The 11,729-nt window shown below is 33.8% G+C and overlaps 1 long non-coding RNA gene across 2 annotated transcripts; it reads left to right on the top strand.

Annotated features, from left to right (window-relative positions):
- Nucleotides 1–8,696: 8,696 nt before the first annotated feature.
- LOC149150433 (uncharacterized) lies at nucleotides 8,697–10,091 on the top strand. 2 transcript variants are annotated; one of them, XR_016263164.1, is made up of 3 exons: nucleotides 8,697–8,873; nucleotides 8,991–9,035; nucleotides 9,481–10,091. It is a non-coding gene; the product is annotated as an uncharacterized LOC149150433 (long non-coding RNA). The 2 variants fall into 2 exon arrangements; XR_016263165.1 differs by having other exon boundaries at nucleotides 8,991–9,051; nucleotides 9,481–10,083.
- The last annotated feature ends 1,638 nt before the right edge of the window (nucleotides 10,092–11,729 follow it).

Below are 11,729 nucleotides of genomic sequence, written 5' to 3'. Positions count from 1 at the left end.
CTCACTATTTTCAACCGCACCCACTTGGAATTCATTCCGGGATGCCATTAAGGAGCAGTATTACCCTGTCAAAAGCTACGATGACAAATACATAAAGTAGACCACGCTGCAGCAGGGAAGGGACCAAGATGTGCTGGAGTTCACAAACATTTTTCATACCCTTCGCACACAGTTGGGTATCAAGGACTCTTAGCTACATTTGGTACTCAAATACCGCGTTTGCCTACACAAATACATCCAGGAAGAGATGGAGTTCCTGAACATCTCCTCACTCAGCATGGCATACTGATACACTGTCAAAATCAAACAAAAGTTTAAACAAAAGAAGCGAGAATTTGGATCTGTAAATCCGAAGACCAAAGGACAAAGCCAAGGCGAGGTGACCCAAGACAACCCGTCGAAGCCACAAGAATAGAAAAACCGAATCAGATGCATGTTCCGACCCTGAGTCAGAACCTGACAAGGGGAATGGCAAAGGGAAGCAAATCATTGACGCAGAGCCCAGTGCCATTGTTGCCACCACCAAGATCCAGAGGAATGAGTCCAGAGATCCAGAGGAGGGGGAGCGTCTTTTCCACTTACAGATGTCGGTGAAGGGTTTGCCGCTACAATTCATGTCGACAGTGGCAGCCAAAAGAACCTCATTTTAGCAAAGGTCGTGAAGCGGTTGGGCCTACTGACTACACCACACCTGCAGCCGTACAGTATCGAGTGGCTTCACGAAGGACGAGATCTCCGAGTTCACCAGTAGTGTCGCCTTCCCTACAGCATCAAACCATTCACAGACGAGGTATTGTGTGATGTATTATTAGGTCAGCCATACTTGTAGAGGCGACATGCTGTGTATGAGTCAAGGTCTTGCGTTGTTATTATTTCTTTGGATAATTCATTATACAGTATACCGGAGGTAGCCCCACCTACCTCCACCTCTTTTATCTCTACTAAGAAAGGCAGCAAGCTCATCTCCTAGACTAGGAAATTCATTTTCTGTCTAGTCCGTTCCCAAAGTAAAGAGAAGATCATTACCGCATCCATGATCCCCGCGAAGGGTTCCTCCACATAGCAGCAACAGTAAAGGGATACGGTCATGACATAACATAGGAACAACTTCTCCTCACCCACAGGGGTACCACACAAGTTTCAGGTTGGCAACAAAGTCTGGTTGCATCAGCAGAAAGAACGCCTTACCAGAACCCATCAAAAGCTCAAACCACTCCAACATGGTCCTTACACCATTACTAAGGTTGTGGGAAACAATACTTTGGAGCAAAGCATTCACTCATTCCTTCACCTGCACCAAGGGTTCAATGTCTACTATCCTCGACCATGCTTCCCACCAATACTGGACACATTCGAGATTGCAGAACAACTCACTAAGGACCAAGTTTAGCAAATGGAGGAACTCAACACAATGGGGACCATTGCTTCCTAAAGGGGGAGGAATGATCTAGGTGGATATTGGTGGCCACCTGCCAATTCCACTTGGAACCCCACCATTGCTTCTTTCAATTTTTTAGTTTCCTTAATTATACTACAATTTACTATTTTTAGCAATTTTTCGGGTCCTAAACTTTTGAAGCCATTTTGAGGCCCTAAATGGCGTTGTTTTGGAAATCTATTGCAAACGATTTTTTGTCTAAAATCATCTTTCCTATTGTAGTCCTCGGAGATATCTTTCCAACGGGTTATCATGCACGTCAAACAGAGATAATATGACCAAGTCACAACCCCGGGAAGTTGGCTGTCCAACTCACCCCAATGGGGCCCATAAACTCTTGGTGTTACATCTCCTAGAGTTAGGTTTTTGGTTGTTTAGGGTTTTCTCTTACTGGTCAATAATAAAAAGGCCCTTGAGCCTCATGGTAACGTAGTTCAGAGGCATGTAGCCACCACATTTCTTCTCAGAGATAAGCTACCATCGCCCTAGATGGTTTATTTCCATTTCTATTTGTAAGCATATTTCAGTATTTTACATTAATGAAATGAAGTATTATTTCCGCTGCATATCTGTGTTTATGGTTATCTCTGTAATTTTTTGCGTTCCTGTTTAAATCCGGATCACTTTAACCAGTGGTTCAACTTCAAAGCATCGATCTCGCCATGGTGCAACTTGATATGAACTTTTTCTTCCATTTTAAATAGGGACTATGATTGGTTCACGAAACTCAAACTGGGTTGATGTTTTCAGGTTCTTTCTTTGGCCGATTCTACATTTCTTCCTGATCTTCTAATACTCGTTCTAATTTTTCCTCTGCATTTGAACCCCCCTCTTCTCCAAATATACCTAGATTTCATTTTAGGGCCTCCATGAGGAGGTTTACATTGCGGCTGAAAAATGTGACTTGTTGTTCCATCCACATAAACTTCACCTTTGTAGGATCACAAGGTTTGTTTATAGTTCTATTTGCCTTGATTAGGGTTTTACTATTTTTGGCCCCGCCGATCTAGATCCCTGCAATCTCCATAAAATACCCCCAAAAAAATGCTCTTATTCCAAATGATCCGTAAACAACCATGGTTATTCCACTGGACAGTTTGTCACAATAGATCTGATAACAATATATTTAAATTCTGAATTTTTACACTACTACAGTTTTAATAAACTTCTAGATCTATAAATTTAACTGTAATTAGTGCATGCATGCGAATGGAAATTATGAAGAAAAGTAGAGAATGACAAAATAATCACACACACACACATAAGATATAGGATATGATCTTGGAAACCCTTTCGGGAGAAAGCCCAGTTGGAAGGTGAGGTTTCTTCGATATCCTTCTCTGTTTACAAAATAAGGTTGCAGGTACAAAGAAGTAATGCCTTGGGCCCATGGGATGCTATAGTGCACAAATCCTCTCTATGTGTTCTACCTCTTATCTCTCCTGGCTATATTTTCTCAACTATGGAACAACATTCTCTCGAAAGAATGGAATGCCTCTTCCTCCTAGTGGCCTAATTTTAACACAACCCGATAACCTACTAGTGGTTAAGTTTGACTACATCAACTGTTAACTAGAGTTGCAAAATATACTCTTCTAGAGTATTTTACATAAAATAAGTGGCTAGCCCCTTTTCCATGAATAATGCGGGTTGACACGACATCCTCCCAAATTATAGGTGTGAAATTAGGAAAGTCAACTTTTGAGTGACATAACTTTTGCATACAGACTTTGATTGACGCACTTCTTGCGCTATTGGAAATATATTTTTGTGTAGAATAACATGAAAAGATGAGAGGCTAATGAGGTAAATTTTTATCCCTATGAAAAGTCATTTTGTTCCTCAAATGCTCTAAGAAAGTTTCAGACCTCATTTTTCCAAACTAGTTCTCACAGGTAAAAACGGTCTGTGAGTTAATTCCTCCACTTTTTCTACTCCGAATTCATTGATATGGATGAAAAACAATATAATGATCCAATCTGAATCACCATATAAATAAACCATCCACCGATATTCATGGGTGCCCAACTGCTGCAATCACTAGTCTACTAGGATGTTCCTTCATGTACACTGGGTTCATTCAACAAATATGTCTTTATACTTGTACCTCCCTCTTTATCGTCATCATCACTACAGGTTTTGCAACCATGCCTAGGGTTTATCAGCTTACCCTCAACAATCCTTAGGGTCTTCTCAGCTAACCCTCCCTTAAGTGATTTTTGGGTGACCACAAACATACACTACAATGGGGTTATGACCCAGGTATAATTACAAACCCCATCAACTCAAACATAATTCTGTAGACTTGCTTACAAACATATGTGTGACACATAATCATGAGTCTGCCATTATTCAAGACATGTTTACCTACATTTTTCAACCATTCGATCTTAGCTACTACTTCAATGTCCTCTCCTATTATAGTGCCTCCAAAATCATTGTCTTGAGTTGTTCTTATCTTCCCTTAGGATTTATTCACAATGGGAATTCTTCTTCTATCTCTTATACCTGCATACAATTGATTATTAATGTACATATAAAAAGAAATCTATCTATCGAGGTACATTTGTACCATCCATTGTACTCATTAGTTTTCTAGGAATCCTTTTGAAGTACATGGTTCATCAATTATGTTAAACTCTCTCTAACTTGGCCTCTTACATTTTGAATCCATCTCACGTTTCCTACCCTTTAATCGTAGACTAATTTCTTCAATTACACATCAAGTTTAGATACGAGTATACCTACCACCCACATACCTACCTAGTGGTTAATTGCATAACTTGATGTCACATCCTCTCTCTGCATAAAACACTGCATTCCTAACTCACAAGGGCTTACAAAATACCTAGGGAAATCAACTTGGACCAATTCTTTAGGGTGTCATGTACAAGCGATCATGTACCCCTTAAAACACATATACATCATTACAACAATGTCAATTCAGGTAAAAAAGAATGGAAACAACACAAAGATTAAAAACATTCCTATATGATAATAATCTACCCAAACATATAAGTCCATTTACACAACACATCACTTTTTACTACTCTACCTCGTCTTTTGAAATTGTTGACATCCTCCACGTTGTTGTCTTTGGCATCTTATGTCACTATCCAATAGTCATCTTCGATTTCCATGTTCAAATAAATGTAATTTGTTAAAATGGCCAATTCTAATAAAATCGCTACACTTCATATTAAATTCGCTAAACTCAATAAATTATCTTCAATAATCCAAAACACTTACTGTAATTACATCAACAAATAAAGACATGAACTCATCATAAAGACATGAACTCATCACTTCATGTAATCACTTACAAATTATAAACTTGTTTTTACCAAAGCCATTAAAGAGGTTATCATGGAAAGACCTATCAAATGTATCATAAAACACTCACATGCCATTAAAACACAGATACCTTCGTTGTAAATAAATTCATACCTCTGTTGTAAATTGTGCCTTTTACATCGAACATGGAATCCACCTTCGATTCATCCCTACTAAATCACCCAGGATTATTTTTATTCTCTTCGGTAATGCACAAATTTTAATATTTGAGGCGATCTTCTCCTTCATATCGTCGAAGAATTCCATCGTCATTCTCCTTCGAATCGTCAAATTTTGCCACTGCATAGAGTTCAAACCAAAGTTGACAATGAATCAAGAATATTGGCTCTGGTATACACAGACACCTAATAATTTGTAGAGAGAAAATTGAACTAATCCAACATTCGATCATAAAACCTTATGCCTACACGAGCCATGAATTTCGACAGGAATGCACGATTGAACGGGTGTCCCCAAGCAGATCCAAAATCCCTAAAATATTCCTAACCAGATTTGTTTGTGCCCACTTTCTTTAGGTATTGTGTAGTTTGCAGGCTCATATATAACAATTTTGCAAACCTCATTTCTTGCAATATTCCAGTTACCCGATCAAGATTTCGTCGTAAACAGAGGTGCGAAGTTCCTCTCCACATACAATGTTCACGTTAGGCCTCTACTCCTTTAATATTCTAGAACAACAATTGAACCTTGAACTTGTAGGGATATTCAGTGGGGTAATCTTCCTCTTGAAAAATCTCAAGTAGTGTAACTTTGCTTCCAATTTCTTGTCAAATGAGAACACAGCTCTCACTACAAGATATTTTTCTGGTCAAATGAGAACACAGCTCTCACTACAAGATATTTTTCTTCTGGGAACTCTTCATAGTTGTTTTCCAACACCATTTATCCTTTCTTGTCTTTCTTATTTCAATTGTCGAAATAACCTTTGCTTTAAAGGCTACTACATCACAATAAACCTCAAGCTACAAAGGCTACTACATCACAATAAACCTCAAGCTACAATGGACATTCAGAGAACGATAGTGCCTACAATCCAGGTTATGTCGATGATTAAATAGACTTCCGGACCAACGAAAGCATTGGACAAACCAAAAAACATCATCACACAGATTATTATTACAATCATCACATAAGACCATTATTACTATGTCCTTGGGCCCTCCCGTGAGGAGTCTACCGCGGCTTACTGAACACACCTACGATGCACTTTTATTAATTAAATGATGGAAAATATAAATACTTGAAGTATTGTGTAATGATAAACAAATTAATTTGCATACATAATCATTTAGTTGAGAGAATATCTAAAGCAAACATCAATATCGAATTACTAGTTGAAAGAAACCTCTCAACTAGCCAACTAGACCTAAACAACTTCCTAAATAAGAGGAATAGACTCATTAACACACTCTGAGACAAGTGAGAATTACATATTATAACAGATACTGGCCCATAATATTATAATATTGTAACAAAATCTATTGATAGATTAATAAAACCTTTTGATGTATAAACCTCTTTTAGAGTGTAGAACTTGAAAAAAAGTTTGCACATAAGGTATTTGCTTCCTCAGATATATATTAGTTTAAAGTGAATTTTGGAGTTTAGAAGTTGATTCAACATCTTGGAAATCCCTATAGACACTTAGATTGTGTAACACATGCCATGTAGAAGTTTTCATTGTTTAACAAGCATTTTTGAATTTAGAAATGGATTCAACACCTTGAAAATCTTACAATTTTTTACTTATATATAGGGGTAGTCTAACTTATAGACAAAATATACTTTTTCAAACAATTCGAAGAAAGAATGTGATTTTTTGTTATTTAAAATGCATTTTTGCCCCTTGGGGCACTTAAAATCTACATACTAAACAACTTAAACTCTAGTTTTAGAATTAACAAATAAAAATGTTGTAAAAAATGCCATAATGTCGTGAAAAAAGTCATTTTGTCTATAAGTTAAACTACCTCTATATATATAAAGTTAAATCATAGTATTTGTAATTTAAGATAAACTTTTTATCATATTATTATTATTTTTTAAAATACATATATTAAGAATTAAATAAATTATATATCTCTTTTCTATTAAAAAGTAATTGATTTTTTAAACTTTTAATTACTTTTTATTTTTGAACATTGAAATATTTAACTATAACCAACATTAAAATATATTTTTTAAGTTTTTTTATATTTTTCTCTTTAGCTTTCTCTATATATGAAATTTATATTAATTAGCATTGATATTTAAATAGTTTATTTATTTCCTTTATTAAATTACTTTAAAAAATATAAAAATTATATCTTTTACTTCTATTTTTTTTTTAAACTTATATAAAATTATGTTTTTTTGATATGCACATCTAAATATTTTATTTATTGTTAAAAGTGAAAGTGAAAGGGAAATATTTATACCACATTTTTTTTAATACTGGATTGTAATACCACCCGTCTTAAGCACATATCTAATATGAGCCTAGAGGGATCAATTTTATTTAGGTGCAAACTTATTTTAGATTGAAAAGAAAATGTACTTTTTAATGCTAAATTGTATTTTTGAATGTTAGAGAGATTACATAACATATGTATTGAGTCATTTTATTAGCCACATTAAATTGGTTTTTTTATTATTAATATTTTTAAAAATACGTCAATATTAATTCATATTAAAATATTTTATTCTACAAACATTAAAATATTATCTTTTAACATTTTTTCCCTATATATAAATATATAAGAAGTTGATATCAAATTTTAAAATATTTTTGAAAAGTATAAGGTTTAAACATCTTATTCACATATTTTTTTTACTTAATAATTTTTTTACATGAAATTATATATATATACTTCTTACACTAAGTTATAAAATAAACCTCTCAATTTAATCATCAAACCCAACCAACATATTGATGTTTTATAATACTTTTTAATTACACATTTTCATTATATTACATTATACAAATAAAATTTTATACCTTAACAATCTAAAATAAAATATAATTTTTTTAATTTTTTTAATACAACACAGTGCAATAAAATAGAGATAAAACACCCACATTTACTAGGGAATAGTGAGTATACCTTGAAATGTCTTAGTGTAACATGATAGGATATAGCATTATATAGATAATAAGAATAACATTACAACACCATTAAATATACCTCTCCACACATCTATGAAACATCCCTAGTAGGTATACCTTGAAAATACTTTGTTTACTGTAACATGATAGCATATAGCATTATATAAATAATAAGAATAACAGTACAACACCAAATATACCTCCCTAAATCAGTGAGAGTAACTTTCACACATCTATATGAGTGTTATATGTTTGACATGTAGTAAATTTTCACTGAAACGACAGTCCCTTGATTTTATATTTGAATGGATCCCACGCTTACCTACTCCAACTTTGATGAGGATATATTTTGCAACAATTTCATCGAACGCTTACCCAATTTATATGCTTTACAGGGATTACTTGTCAATGACTCAGGACCATGGGGACCCTCCTCGGTTTGTTCAATGGTAATTTCCAGAAAGTCGACATCATCGAATACTTTATTCCTGCCATGCTTACCGTGGGGTGGGAAGATTCGGTTTGTAGATTTTTCCTTGAGAAATTTGAACCCTAAATCATAAATTTAGGTATTTCAGAGGGTTGTCCGGAGTAGTTGAGGAAGAGGGGAAGGAAGCCATGGATATATCCGCCAGTCTCGAGTTTGTCACGAGTCACCTAACTTCCTTATTTCTAAGAGCCGTTGCTCAGCCACGCCCACACACCAAACACACGCGGTACCTACCCAGCAATAACCTGTCGCTACACAGACTCACCAAACCCACTTGACTTGCTGGCCTTAAAAACAGCCTCTCATATTTTGTGGGATTCCTTGACAATGTCATGAACCTTGCTGCGCTATCCTATTTATGCATGGATACGGAGCTGCCATATCCAGAACTTCAGTCTCAGATTTCAGTCCTGCGTTGAGTTTCTGTCCAGAATCCCTTTGTTCAATGGCGGAGCTTCAATATATATGGAATTGGTTTGATCATATCCTTGACAAACCAGTGCTGGGTATTAACAGTTTAACTGAATCTAATTGGTTATTTTCTTTTATTGGTTGTCACTCTTACATACTTTATTACTACAACATTTTGGACTAAGTTGTTTGTCTGTACATTGATTTTGCAGGGTTGGGCACACAATGAATTTTACTGAGGATTTCATGATCTTCAGGTCAATCGTTTATCTTGTGAGTTTCAACACGAATTAAGTCTTCTTCTGCAAGTTTCTTGCTTAAATCAGTACAATGTTTTTGTAGAATTTACAAGAAGCTTGGACGATCTGTGAAACTGGATATAAGGATTATGAGATAATTCATATTAAGAGCTTTGTTTTTTTTTTAACGCTGTAGAATTTGTGAGAGCATGGTAGGATTTGTAGGACAGAAAATAAAATTTCAATTAAACCTTCAACTTAAAAAAAAAACTAGCATTACACTGAGAAGCCATGTTATTGAGACGGAATTGAATTGTGTATCCATATCTATATGACCAACTTTTTGCTTTTTCAATATCATGTGAACATTTTTACAAGATGTCAACCCTTTCAGTTCGGTTCTGACCTGCTTTATTCTATCGATTTCAATTAAATCTCTTGTGTGCGCTCTGTTTTTTTGCAGGGTCAAGCAAGGAATTTCGCTGAAGCTTTGGTGTCATTACGGCCGACTTTCAATGTTGGGAGATCTATGGCCACTGAAATCCTCCGCCGTCAAGCTTCTTGCTCAAATGAGTGTTCCAAATAATTTAATTTCCTTTTCTTTGAATCAACCATTTTACTTGAGCTCAGCTGGAAAAACAGGCCGTGGTTTTGCCATAGACAAACAGCCAGATTTTCGTCTTCTCTACATGAAATTCAGTATCATGGTTATGAAAAAAAATGAGTAGACCTAGGAAATAATGTGTACATTTTATTGCCATCTATTTCGAGAAAATGGCCGCTAGTTTAAAGTGAAAATGGACAAAATTATAGAAATACTCATCTGAGCAAGGAGTTTGGCATCGAAGGTTATTGCAAATAGAGACTTCATGCAGCCACACTCCAATCTGTGATGTGATTATGAATAGGCATTTCATCGAATCAGTAGCAAAAGCGATCGCGACCAGCTTTTGATTCAGGCACGTCAAGCGAACATTCATTTTCCTTGTGTACCCTTCCATATTTTAATTTTTTCAATTTTGATTAAATTAAAGTATGATAACGATAATATTAAATATAATTATGAAAAATCTGGTTAGATTTTCGAGTTTTTCTCTGAAATAGAAAATTTACATGTATTTTTAATATTTAATATAAAATATTTTTCATCATCATACTTATATTCATTTTATAAATGAAATGGAAACTTATATCATTTGAATTATCAATTTTTTATTTTCATTTTTAATTATATAACTAAATATTAATTTCAGTAAGTCAAATGTACTTTGAGAATTGTATTTTTCCATTATAATGTCTTAAACTTATGGATGTTCATCAAATACTCAGGTTTATCAACTACTTCATATACATAAATGTATTAAATATATGAATATTCATTAATACATCAGTGTCCTAAAATATCAGTGTCCTAAAATGTGAATATTCATTAACCAAATGTGAATATTCATTAACCATTTAACTTATATAGATAAGTTAACAAATTCATATATTTTTATAATATTTTAATTTTTATTGAAAATGTAAAAAACTATATCAAGATTAAAAAATAATTGATCAAAATTGTATTTATAATAAGAGTTTTATTATAGTTGGTTTTATTTTTCAATATAATATTTAATAATTACTTCTAAGAAAAAATTTAAAAAACAATATGATAGAGATGTGTAATTTCCTCATATTTAATATGAAATTTATAATTTTATTTTGAAAAAGTATTAATAAGAATAGTTTATATCAATTACAAAGAAAATATTTCAATATTCAAAACAACAAAATTTTTCAATATTAATAACAAAACAATATTTCCAACATTTCTAACATAAATAAAATATTTCAATGTACACTTTAAATAACATTAATTATATATATATATATATATGAAAATTTACTTACACTTAAATAATTTCAATGGTGAGATTTGTGAGAAGTAAACACATGACAGTTAGTTTTATATATATATATATATATATATATATATATATATATATATATATATATATATATATAATTCATATTGGAAAAACTTAGCATGGATGACATCTGTCGTTCAAGGGGAGATTTGGGTGGACTTTTACTCTATGTGCATTCTTTTTATTCAATCTTCTACCAGAAGAAAACTATAAACATTGGATCATCATTATATTGATTCATCTCGCATCTAGGAAAATTTGCAACATAGTAAACATTTACATGTCAAATAATTAGCATGACAAGGTAGACTGTTTGAATTCTTAGTTATGTTAGGTGAATGGGAAACCCTTCTCAACTCTAACAACATTTTAGGAGGGGATTTTAATATTACAATTCACCGCTAGGAGAAGAAAGGTAGCAGTAGTGTAAGAGATCAACTTCAAAAAAATATGTGGGATTTGATTTCCCAAATGGACTTGGTTGATTCAAGCCGAAGCTCTCCAAATTTACTTGGAGAAAAAAGGGCTCACCCCAGACACGTTGTTGCAAGACTCGATCAATTACTAGTAGCAGGCGATCCTTTTGTTTAAAAAAAAATTCTCTCTTCCTTTCATTTGGCCTAGGATGGTTCTGACCATCGCCTAGTTAAGCTTCTTTTAGAGTTGGAACATTTAAAGGGTCCCATCCCATTTCTCTTTAACCCTTTTCGAATGACTGAAGCGAATTTTAAGCCACTAGTGCATCAAGCATAGTTGAGGTGGGTTATTGGTTATCATACGTATGGGAGCATAAAATAGA

This window comes from Pinus tabuliformis, chromosome 9 (assembly GCF_031772625.1).
Source record: "Pinus tabuliformis cultivar Carrire ecotype Pingquan chromosome 9, CPIR1, whole genome shotgun sequence".
NCBI lineage: Eukaryota > Viridiplantae > Streptophyta > Pinopsida > Pinales > Pinaceae > Pinus > Pinus tabuliformis.
This window is presented reverse-complemented; position numbering and strand designations above follow the sequence as displayed.